The sequence below is a fragment of the Phaethon aethereus genome (assembly GCF_964289735.1).
Source record: "Phaethon aethereus genome assembly, chromosome: W".
NCBI classification, from domain to species: domain Eukaryota; kingdom Metazoa; phylum Chordata; class Aves; order Phaethontiformes; family Phaethontidae; genus Phaethon; species Phaethon aethereus.
In genome coordinates, this window is record NC_138581.1 from 7,971,628 (window position 1) to 7,984,754 (window position 13,127).

The following is a 13,127-nucleotide window of genomic DNA, read 5'->3' on the forward strand; positions in this document are numbered from 1 at the left end:
CCATCTCTGTTCCAGGGTTGTTGTACCCATATTGATCAAGTAAGTTATAACATTCCATGTCATTGATTAACAGTCCAAGATGCCACATAGCTCTCAACAGAGGGACACAATGAAATAATTAATGGTCAAAATGACTAAAGAACTAGTAATAAATCATTTAAAAAATCAAATTATTTGATATTCAGCTCTGACTCACTGTACCTAGGAAGTCAGTGTCGAAAGCTATAATTACTTTTTTTGTAAAATGGATGGTTTATGCTTCCACCAGAAATATGCAGATAAGAGAAGAACATCAAAATTCATAACTGCTCAGATTTTTCAGAAATACTCATCATTTTTTAGTGAAAGAAAATGTTATCATCTGGCCTCTGTGGGTAGAGATCAAACACAGAACTGAAACGCTGTGTTTTGTTACCAGTCATCACAGAGCAGAGGTAACCTCACTAAGGGCCTCACCATAGCCTTTTATAAACAACATGCCAGGTATGTTAAGGTTTTAAAAAAAACAAAACCAAACACCACAGTAAAACAACACAAAGCTAAAAAAAAAAACCAGAAACTTTCCTCAGTGAAATAAGTTTAAGTTAAAATACATTTTTTTCTTGTGTCTGCCCAGGGTTATGAGTGCTCATTCATTCTGAAGCTCAGGTGAAAAACGTTAATGTCATCAGATGGTGTTATTTGAACCTGAAGCTGATCTTTTACATACCCAAATTGAAAATGAGGTGTTTTGAAAGCAGGCAATGGGTGCCGAGTACTTCAAAAGCCCGTCTCTGAGCGATTGAGAAAAATCTCTCTTTGTTACAGGTATTTCTAGTGTGTCACATCTGTGGTATGTGATGTCACGGGAGTGTCCTTTGTCATTCGGCATTAATGGTGCCTGTCAGGCACAGAGCACTAGTACCTTACAGGCAGACTTGTGACCTGGCACATCTACCTTACAGATGGCACCTTTGCTGATACCTGAGTTTGCCTGTATACGTTCTAAACAGGGTTTTTTAAACCTGTAATGAAAAGCTTTTTACAGGAGATTCGCATGCGGCTCCTATTGCTAATCCAATCCTTCAGACTCAAAAATCGTCTTTCTTGCATGGTAAAAGAGGGAAAAAAAAAGAAAAAGAACTCACCTGGGAAGCTAGGCAGCCACCCACTACATCATTTTTCTTCCTTCAGCAATCCAAAAATCAAGGTTTTAATATCTGCTAATGGACTAAGAACATGCAAACCTTCATCTTTGCCATGTTCCGGGCAGTCACTGTTTTACAAAGCACTGGAAAAAGCCCATAGGTGCTATAGAGGCCAATGGGCAAAAAATACGTATTTAAATGTATTTCCACTCTGTGTAGCTGGGATCAAGACTTGCTCATATCTCCTACAAGTCTCTTATACAGACTTGGTGGCAAAGAAAATGATTCCTGCCGGAACTTTCTGCAGAGAAGCAGAAAAGAGAAAGAACTGGCATCACTGAATCCCTACCTCTAGCAATATAATTTAATGCATGTGAAGAGTGTTGGTTGATGAGAAGCTCAACATGAGCCAGTAATGTGTGCTTGCTGCTTGAAAAGCCAACAGTAGCCTGGGCTGCATGAGAAGAAGTGTGACCAGCAGGTAGAGGGAGGTGATTCTCCCCCTCTGTTCTGCTCTGGTGAGACCCCACCTGGAGTATTGCATCCAGCTCTGGGGCCTCCAACATAAGAAGGACATGGACCTGTTGGAGCAAGTCCAGAGGAGGGCCATGAAGATGATCAGAAGGCTGAAGCACCTTTCCTATGAGGAGAGGCTGAGAGACTTGGAGTTGTTCAGCGTAGAGAAGAGAAAACTCTGCAGAGACCTTATAGCAGCCTTCCAGTAACTGAAAAGGGCCTACAAGAAGACTGGAGAGAGATTTTTTAGCAGAGCATGGAGTGATAGAAGAAGGTGTAATGGCTTTAAACTAAAGGACGGTAAGTTTAGATTAGATACAAGGAAGAAATTCTTCACTGTTAGGGTGAAGAGGCACTGGAACAGGTGGCCCAAAGAAGCTGTGGATGCCTTATCCTTGGAAGTGTTCAAGGCCAGGCTGGATGGGGCTTTGAGCAACATGGTCTAGTGGAAGGTGTCCCTGCCCATGACAGGGAGGTTGGAACTAGATGATCTTTAAGATCCCTTCCAACCCAAACTATTCTATCATTCTATGATTCTATGACTCCGTGATTCAATAGCACATTATGAACCAATAGGAGAAAAAATATATGTGCGTATATATATATAAGTTTTAAGGTCAAAGTAATTTCCACCTAAGAACAACCCTTTATCAGAATCTTTTTTTCGAGTGCCATTCACAAAGGGAAGAACAAAAACCTACTCTAATGTTTAAAAACTTTTTTTTAGGAAGCTCAAAGAGACACTATATAAAGTCATTTTACCAGGAATTTCTCATTATAAAACTCTCAGAGAGTAATGAAATAAAAATTTTAAAAGTTAGGAATACAAACTATACAAATTGAGAAAACGAGGCAATAAGCTCATGTAAAAAACCACACAAAATGGATAAAAATGCAATTTCCTATTTTCAGAAATCAATAAACTATGTCATTTTGAAGGCGAATCCTTTCTTTCTTAATGATTTTACAAAAAAAATCTATCAATTTTTCAAAAATAAGAAAATTGAGTAGTCACTTGGTCATCTTAAATTTCAGTTCCTCAGTTTCTTCTGCCAAACTGGTCTACATTTTTCAAGACCTGCTATGTCTTCCCCCCAGTCTGAACTTCTTAGGTCTGTAATTGTCATTGGAGCTTACTCAGCAGCTTTATTCTTCTTCTATTAGTAACTCAATGTCTTCCTTTAAACCAAAGCAATTTGGTGCAATTATTCCACAACCTTTATGTTATGTTCATTGTATGATTCGTAGTAGATTAGTAGATGATCATAAATATTTAGAGCACAATTTCACCTAAAGATATTAGCTGTTATACACAGGAATCTCTTTACAAAGTTTTCAAATTTAATTACAATTTCCAATTTCTTTTTAAACTGTATTTAAAGCAAAGTGTTTATGCTGATTTTAGAATCAGGCTTATCACATAAATGAGAAGTTTGAGTAAATTGTTCAGAAACTTTGTAAAACTCTTTGTCTAGAAATAGCCAAGGTGGGGTTTTTTTTTGTTTGGTTTGGTTTTCTTAGCTAGAAGAAGTCCATCCTTCTCTATGAAGAAAAAGAAAGAAAAGGAAAAAAACATCCAACTTTTCTTACTCCCCACTGAATGTTTTACTGAAATGTAGTCTTTGCTACTAATGTTAATCCACATGATACAGTCTTAACCAGACTAATGGCAGAGACACTACCATCTTTTTCCCCTGACATAAGATCATAATCTGTTTTAGTCAGTTAAAGACCCAAATCCTCCTGCAGTAGATCTTAAGCAATCAGTTTTAAATGTGTCACATCAGATTGGCCTTTTGCTACATTAACTTTAAACTAGAATGAATTACTCTACTTATACCTGTCCTGGCCTAATCTAATTTTACCGGTCTCCCTATGTATTATTACCTTTGGACAGCAGCTGGTCTCTTCAGTGACTGTCCGTTAGTACCTCTGAACATGAGGTAACCCCACCTTCCTGATGAAGGGCAATGAAGAAATATGTGTCACAAATTTGATGTGCCTAAACTCTGTGAAATGCAGGTGAAATTTGCCTTGTGACATGTTTTAAAGCAAACAACTAGCTTTTCTGGCTTGGTAACACCTACCATTATTAAATGCATGTTTATAACCAACATGAAACTCTTAACTCTGTGTGCAGTAAACCCAACTCACTCTCATCCCATACAATGTCTTCCAACAAAATAGAGTCTCTGGAAATCCCTTTTCAAAGACAAGTATTGTAATTTGTTTCATGGTCGTATTATTAATTTGAGAAGGAGTCTAGTCAGAAACCCATCGTTACTGGCCTTCTCTAGTTTCTTGGTCATGGGCAGTGAAAAATAATAGAAACATGGACATTTTCATCCTTTCTCTTGTGAAATGATGTTCTGTTGTGCAGTATCCCATTACTCTAAATGTTTATTTTTCTTTTTTCTTTTTCTTTTTTCTCTTAAACTTCAAAGGTTTTAACTTGGTGCTGTTACAGAATCAGAAATCAGAGAAAAGTTTGGAAAGGGACCCTGCAGTTCATCTGGAACAACCTCCTCCTCAAAGCAGGGGCAACTTGCAAGTCAGCTCACTCTGTGCAGCATTTATCAAGTTTTGAAAATTCCATCTTATACCCTACACAAGCTTTGTATATTTAGCTTTTCCCCATTTCTGCTTTCATCTGCGTTCTATGAAGGATTTAGGAGCCCCACTTTTGGGTATCAGCAATTCATATTAATCTAAGGTGAAACATTAAGACTACTCCATTCCTTCTCTTTTTTTAATTCATTAGAGATAAAATTCAAACAACAGCTGGTATCTTAACTAGAACTCCACTCAGAAACCATTTGTTTTGTGGAGGACTTCAGAATTAAATCTCATTTTCAAGTCTAGCTCTTAATTTTTCAGTATTGTTTTCATGACTTCTTGTGACAGAATTACATGCACAGCGTAATGAGTTTGCCACAGCCATAAAGTTTATTGACTTAGAGTTTTATCTCAAAACATTGATATTTATGTGAGTAGATCGATGGATCACAGATGTTCACAGATGACCTAGCCAGTGGCATTATTCAATATAAAAGAAAACTACTTTCCAACAGCCCACAGCTTCTGCAAATTTGCATCCCTTCGGTCCTTTCATTTTTGTCAAAGTGTCTAAAATATTTATGTGCACAACCAAAACAACACTAAGAGATGAAATAGTATAGCAGAATCAAGTTTAAAATCTTTGAGGTCTAGCAAAGATGCACTGGAATAGATTGCCTAGGAAGGCTGTGGAGCCTTCATTTTTACCAGGACTGAGGCTACTAGAGAAATGTAGACTGGTAGTAAACTAGATAGCATGAATACTCAGTCCAATTGCAGAACTAACCCATGGAGAATATATCCTCTTCAGAATCTTAACAGTTCTAATTTCTATGAGAAAAGTAAAAGTTAATATTTCCTATGTTTCATCAATGGAAAATACTTTCTGGTGGGTTTTTAATATATTTGAACATTGGAGTCATGATGCTAACATCACCATTACAATCACTGAATTATTTTTTTATCAGTTCTGAACTTGGACTTGGAGATAATAAATGGTGAAAGATATTCATACAAGCTATTTTTATCCCCTAAAGACTTTGGTGACTTATTATAATGAGAGATAGAAAGTTATTTGTGGAGGTGATTCATGCAGACTATCTTAAATTTTTGCTGGAAATTACCCTCAAAGTTTCCAAAAGGTTCTTTCTTGCCCATAACAAGAACATCTTACATAGGTGTGTGATGTCTGGAAGGTTCTTTAGTGACTATGAAAGGTCAAATATGAACACCTCAGACTTCACCAAACCGTTTCATTATTGAAGACTGGGTTGAAATCTCTTTCACAGCTTTATTTTTAGTCTTTTATGAAACATAGAAGTTCAGACATACAGAATAAGTAAGAAGTTTATTAAAAAAAAAAAAATTGTGTCAGAGAGCCATGAAGACATATTTTGATTGTTTGAAACAAGTTTGAATGGCAGTGATATTCTTATTTTATCTATGTCCCTAAGCATTGAGAAAATCATGTAATCATTTAACTACTACTCTGTTAATTGTGGTTGAAAATACAGGGAATTTATATAATAGTGATGATAATAATAAATGCTTTACCTTATGCATACAATATTTTTTCTTCTAGTGCACTCCTGAGTCACAAGACTGACCCTTTATTCCAAAAAAATTATTCACCAGTGTCATCAGAGAGAAAAAAAATAACAACTTTTAACTATGTTTTCTTGATTTAATGTTAGCATCCATAATTATAGACGATACGGGACTTCTCTAACAAGACACCAAAAATGGATGGCAAAGCAGGAACAATATCTTCACTCTGTTAGTGACACTGTAGTTGCACAAGCATCCAAAGACTCACTAGACTTCAGAGTGTTGGCAAAGGATTTTATTTTCAGGCTTTGGAGAATTTAAATTCATAGGAAATTAAAAGAGTACAACTTATGAATTTCCTACTCTCACTCAAGAAGGAGTCCTTTCCAATTGTCCTTTTCAGAGAAACAGACATTTTAGTATGGCAATTAGCTAGTTTACTTAACTGAGAAGCAAATATTCCTGTGATCACTCAGGCTAACAGTGAAAGCAAGCGAGAACAAATCTGTACTCTAATGACTGCAGATGGCAATACCATTCTACATCTCATCTCTTCTGCATTGTAAATTCTCTTACTAATACCCTTATATGTCCATTTTAGACTTGAGGATTTTTTTTTCATGTTATTCCACATTTCCCACTGGTTTTAGTAATTAAAAGTCTCCAGAGAAGACTAAAGTTAATCTGGGCTCTTGTTCTGCCTCAGAATTTTGTAATTATAACTTGCTGCATTCATGGCTTTTTATGCAAGTCCCAATGCTTTATGCACCGCCATAGCATTTCTGCTACTCTTCTTTTGGGGAAGCAAGGACAGAAGCGTATCTCATTTGTACCCTGGGAGACGACTATATGTCAAGTCAGGCTTGAAAGCAGCAACCTGGAGCACAGAAGCTACAGATGCTTCTGTGGGACAGGTTTCTTGGCTTTCCAGTGTGGGGTCAATTATAGTAGCAATTACATCACAGCTTTAGCCAAAATCCTCCTTTTGGCATTGAAACAAATCACCTGCTGATGTCCACTACAGGCAGCTAGATTTCAGCTGAAAAAAAATTTCCAGTGTAATTTGGGTGAGGATAGGATGCAAGCTCAAAACAGCAAGAAAAATATTACACCTGAACTCTATGACAGGTCAATGCACTATCTGCTCTGATCTGCTCAACAGATCTCCTCATCATTTTTAGTGCATGCCCTAGTGTGGTTGAAATGCTTTATTCCCACTTTCCAGGAGCAAACCTAATTCTCCAAAGGGGAAGAAGAGATTGTTAGAGGGAATGTGTCATGAGTAAAATACAACCAGCCAGATGGCACATGGCTCTGGGTCAAGGGAAGGACAAATCTGCAGCTCTCCCAAGGTGATAGTTGGAAGAGACTGAGCTTCACGAGGTGTAATCCTTCTACCAGCTCTCCGGTCTTATAGGGCAAACACATTTTTTTAGCATCAGAAAGGGCTCAGCCCAAGTACACTTTGGGGTAGATTTGAAGATAGCAGACAATAGAAGAATTGAGACTGAAGTTGTCACCAGAGCTCCGGAGAAGAAAGGAAAGGCCCTACATAGCTGTGCTGTACTCTGTAACTCTTTAAGGACTAAAAACAATTAGGAGGATTAATTAACTGAATGAAAGCCTAATGAAACATCTACTGAGGGAGAAGAAAATCACAGTGGTTTTAATATTTGTCTCGTCTCTTTTCACATGAGGATCGTCCAGGAAAAGCAATCCTTACACAAGGTTGAGCAAGAACAAATTCAGAGTAGGTCTGGACAGAAATGCTAGACCTCACACTTTGAAGGAATCTTAGCAGCTTGTATGGCTACTGTATGTCAGCTTCTGCTCATCTGAGTCTGCTAGGGACTTCTGGCTGTGTCCTTGACCCTTCTCATGTGTTAACACACATGTTTAGGTGCACCAAGGTGGCTCTGGGAGGAGAAAAACTAAGTTTGTTTGTTTGTTTTTTTTTCTTTTTTTCCATCATATTAGTTTACTGTGTAAAAACACCCTTGTAGTCAAGTTGGCTGTGCCCACCTAAGTAGCTTGCTGCTACCAACAGGGATGCCTCTCTTTCTCTGCTCCCATCCCACTGCCCCAGATATGCAGCCCTGTAGTTTTCCCCATTCCAGCACTGGTTTGTGGGGTACAATTCAGCTCATTTAACTCAACAGGAAATGAAGGGAGGAAAGTAACAATTTTTAAAAATTAGATAATTTTCTACTTACTTAGGTAACCGAAGTGACTCATAAGGGTTGGAAGAGGTAAGGCACATGCAAGACAGCTCAAGAGAAGGGACAGGATCATGCCAGCAGGAGTTAGAAAACACAAATAAATGTTGTCCCTTCTGTACTGTAACTGGTCTCTGTGCCTTTTCACTGGCATTATTCTGGGTGATCACCTTCTCTAAATCACTTTGATTTAAAGTACAGAAAGACTGGGAGAGCATGGGAAGTAGAAAGAAAAGAAACAAACTCATTAGTTTGAGGATAGACTTTGATTAACTGTTAGAATGAAGCCATAATTGTCCAACAGACCATGGAATTACACTCAGTGGAGAAGGCTAGGTTTTGAGTTGAGGCTACACCAGACCTACTGGAGAGCAAGGCCTTAATTACGAGCCAAGGCATGGCCTATGTCCACCTCTGGTGGACAAAGGAACGTGTACTTACAGAGCTACTGTGCAAAGTTCCCCCAAAGAGGAGGATAGAGTGTGAAGAGCTATCTCTAAGGAATAGCCATAAGCAGGTTGAAAGCTTATGGGTAAGAATCAGGGACCGAGACAACAGAGGGAACCTACTAAAGGCCACACAATCAAGGGGACTCTATTGATGAAGCCTTCTCACTCCAGCTACAGAAGGCATCATGCTCGCAGGCTCTTGTCCTGCTGGGGGATTTCAACCACCCCAACATCTGCTGGAAAAGTAGCACAGTGACCTGTAGGCAATCCAGAAGACTCCTGGAGTGCATGGAGGATAACCTCCTGTGCGAGGTAATAGACAGCCCTACCAGAGGGTGTGCCATACTGGACCTGTTGGTCACCAACGCACGTGAAGTAATTGGTGACATAAAGATTGGAGGCAGGCTGGGCTGCAGCAATCATGCACTGGTGGAGTTCGCAGCCCTGGGGGATATGGATCACCTGAAGAGTAAAGTCAGGACCCTGAACTTTAGGAAAGCAAAAGTCCAGCTCTTCAGGGAGTTAGTCAATAGAACCCCCTGGGAAACTGCCCTCAGGGACAAGGGAGCAGAACAGAGCTGGCAGATGTTTTCCACAGAGCACAAAAGCTCTTGATCCCCAGGTGTAAGAAATTGGGAAAGGAAGGCAAGAGACCAGCACGGCCGAGTGGAGACCTGACTCAAGAGCAAGAAGGAAATGCACAGGCAGTGGAAGCAGGGACAGGTATCCTGGGAAGAGTAGAGGGACTCTGCCCAGTTGTGTAGGGATGAGATCAGGAGGCCCAAGGTGTGGCTGGAGCTGAACTTGGCAAAGAATGCAAAGAATAATCAGAAGGGCTTCTACAGGTATGTCAGCCAGAAAAGGAAGGTCAAAGAAAGAGTACCCCCTGTGATGAACAGGACTGGCAAACTGACAACAATGGATGAGGAGAAGGCTGAGGTAGTGAATGACTTCTTTGCCTCAGTCTTCACTGGCAATGTCTCTTCCCACAACTCTCGAGGGCATGGCCTGCAAGACAGGGACTGGAGGAGCAGAGTCCCTCCCACTGTAACAGAAGATCAGGTTCGAAACCACATGAGGAACCTGAACATGCACAACTCTGTGGGACCTGATGAGATGCATCCCAGAGTCCCGAAGGAACTGGCTGATGTAGTTGCCAAGCCACTCTCCATGATATTTGAAAAGTCCTGGCAGTCAGGTGAAGTCCCTGGAGGCCAGAAAAAGGGAAACATTGCACCTATCTTTAAAAAAGGTAGCAAGGAGGACCCTGGCAACTACCGACCCGTCAGCCTCCCCTCTGTGCCTCTAAAGGTCATGGAGCAGATCCTCCTAGAAACTATGCTGAGGCACATGGAAGACAGGGAGATGATTTGAGACAGCCAGCATGGCTTCACCAAGGCCAAGTCCTGGCTGTCCAACCTAGTGGCCTTCTATGATGGAGTGACCAAACCAGTGCACAAGGGAAGAGCTATGGATGTCCATCTGGACTTGTGTAAGGTCTGTGACACAGTCCCCCAAAACATCCTTCTCTCTACATTGGAGAGATACGGATTTGATGGGTGGACTGTTGGGTGGATGAGGAATTGGTTGGGTGGTCACACCCAGAGGGTAGTGGTCAACGGCTCAATGCCCAGATGCAGTGTCCCTCAGGGTTTCATCTTGGGACGAGTACTCTTTAATATCTTCTTCAATGACACAGACGGTGGGATCGAGTGCACCCTCAGCAAGTTTGCAGATGACACCAGGCTGAATGGTGCCGTTGGCACACCTGAGGGTCGGGATGCCATCCAGAGGGACCTGGACAAGCTCGAGGAATGGGCCCATGTGAACCTCATGAGGTTCAACAAGGCCAAGTGCTGGGTCCTGCACCTGGGTCAGGGCAACCCCCAGTATCAGCACCGGCTGCAGGATGAAGGGATGGAGAGCAGCCCTGCCGAGAAGGACTTGGGGATCCTGGGGGATGAAAAGCTGGACATGAGCTGGCAATGTGTGCTCCCAGCCCAGAAGGCCAGCTGTGTCCTGGGCTGCACCCAAAGCAGTGTGGCCAGCAGATTGAGGGGGAGGGATTCTGCCCCTCTATTCTGCTCTGGTGAGATGTCACCAGGAGTGCTGCATCCAGCTCTGGGGCCCTCAACACAGGAGAGACACGGACCTGTTGGAGCAGGTCCAGAGGAGGCCACAAAAACCTGTGGGGTTTTCGTGAGAGAGTTGGGGTTGTTCAGCCTGGAGAAGAGAAGGCTCCGGGGAGACCTTATTGTAGCCTTCCAGTACTTAAAGGGGGCCTACAGGAAAGATAGGGACAGACTTTTTAGGAGGGTCTTTTTAGCCATAGGACAAGGGGTAATGGTTTTAAACTAAAAGAGGGCAGATTTCGACTAGATCTAGGGAAGAAACTTTTCACAGTGCAGGTGGTGAAACCCTGTCCCAGGTTGCCCAGAGAGGTGGTAGATGCCCCATCCCTGGAAACATTCCAGGTCAGGTTGGACGGGGCTCTGAGCAACCTGATCTAGTTGAAGATGTCCCTGCTGATTGCAGGGGGTTGGACTAGATGACCTTGAAAGGTCCCTTCCAACCTGAAGATTCTATGATTCTATGAAAGAAGAATTAAAAATTGATACCTAACGTAGTATTTTCACCTTTTGTTTTCTGTGAAGAGGCTCTTTGTCCACCAGATATCCAAGATCCTTAAGTGATGTGCAATTGCCACTTTAAGCAGAAGGACACCATGTCGCTTCCTGTCTTTGCTTATAAAATCTTTGAGAGCTTTATGTGATCTGGGTGGAGCTGCCCAAGGACTGAGCAGCTCTGTGACCTCTCCTTGTCATGATCCAGCTATACCTACATATAATGCGTCTCAAACAAGCACCTTCTTTACAGCAGGGAGAAATGGATCATCAAGCAAGATTAAAAGCCTGGTCAGAGAAAAGTGACTTACTTTCATCTCAGCCAAGGTTTCAGCTGCTCTTAAACCCCTAATTGCTAGGCCTTCACACTCCACTTCCTAGACCGAGGCATGATGTGGGCCCTTTATTTATTTATCTCCCCCTACTAGTGTTCCACAGAATATACAGCAGTTCTTTTTTTTATGAAGTAGGAACATTTGGCAGCACTGCAGGTGCATTTTGTCCGGTATCTTTGTTACAGCAGGCAGAAGCTAAATGGGTGATTAGGGATGCACAAGTCTCAAGAGATTCAGAAGTTTATTTCTGACAGGCACGCAGGAGTGCTTTCGTTTATAAACTATCCAAATATACTCATCAAACCTCTTATATACTGAACTCTTCTACTGCAGTGTACTATTTGAAGATGATAGCCCAAATTAATTTATGACAAAGTTTCTCTGGCTTTCTTCTGCTTGCCTCAAAGTCCTTAGGCTCCAGGAGTGTTACAACAGAATGGGTTTGTTTAGGTAGATACATATTTCTTCGGACTCAGCATTTAAATTGAGACATCCCAGGCTCATTGTACTGTGACATGAGACAAGTTAGACTACATTTGGTTTTATGTTTAAATCCAGTGATTCGAATGGTATCACACAGCAATATATAAGCAAAGCAAGTAAGAAATAGAAAAGCTATTGGATACAGAAGCTTCTCTTTGAAAAATTATTTCTGTGTCCAAAGATTTTATGTGTTTTTCCAGCTAGTGCAGTCGGTCTAAAACTGATCTCTCTTCCTTTCTTCCCATCTTGGCCTTCTTATACCCAGGGATTAGCATTGTTTCTACATGAATAGACAAGATAACTTTGCCTGTCAAAGGGGTGAGTGGGCGCTCTCAGCTAAAAAAGGCAAAATGTATCATCTTTCCTCCTTTTTAACATAGCTGAAAAAAGTTGATTGTTATTAGCCAGCGCTTTAGTCGTACAGAAACACGAGTATAGCCACACAATCAATGTGCAATCACATTTGCACAACAACGTGTCTAAATAAGCAGGTCCTGCTAAGTGCCATGCAAACATGGCTAATTTGCTGCTACATTCAAATGGTGGGGCAGCATGATTTAGATGATTTGGACACTTTCAGGTTGTCTGTATCAGGTCCCTGTGAGATCGAGATATTCTGAGTTGCTTGGTTTATCTCCTTTTCGTTCTAGAAATCAACCCTGTAAATAGGGGGTAGTGGACTCTGGTTGGGGGCTTCATTTAACCTTTCCTGGCTTTGCACAACAGCAGCTTGTAAAACTGCTACTTCTACTTCTTTAGATTAAAGCAGAACTAATATAAAACAGCATTTCCTTCTGCATTTAAGTCTCAGGTTAAATTAAAAAATAAGGATCCAGCAGACAAAAACAAGAGAAGATTTAAAAATTTACATAAGCAATATTTTTAGAGATAAAAAAAAAGTTCATTATGAACCTTGGGCAAAGATTTGAGTGGTTTCTTATTTGATCAGAACCTGTTTGTTTATCCCTAACTTTAACCATATGGGAACAGTTTTATGGAACGGGCTCATAAAATGAAAATGACAGAGTGCACAGCTCAATCTGAGTCTGCTTGGGTTGTAAATATCTTGTTATCACCAGCTATGATGCTCTAAACCTTAACTCCTGGATTAGCATAGTGCTGTGCTCTCCCAGACTATAAAGGCAGCCCAGCCTGAAGATCCAGAAATGGAGAATGCCAGAACCATACATTGATCAGAAAATGTCAGCATTGTAAACCAAAGGGTAATGTAAAAGTGGTCAGCACCTTAAAAGAAGGAGAGAAAAAGGTGGAA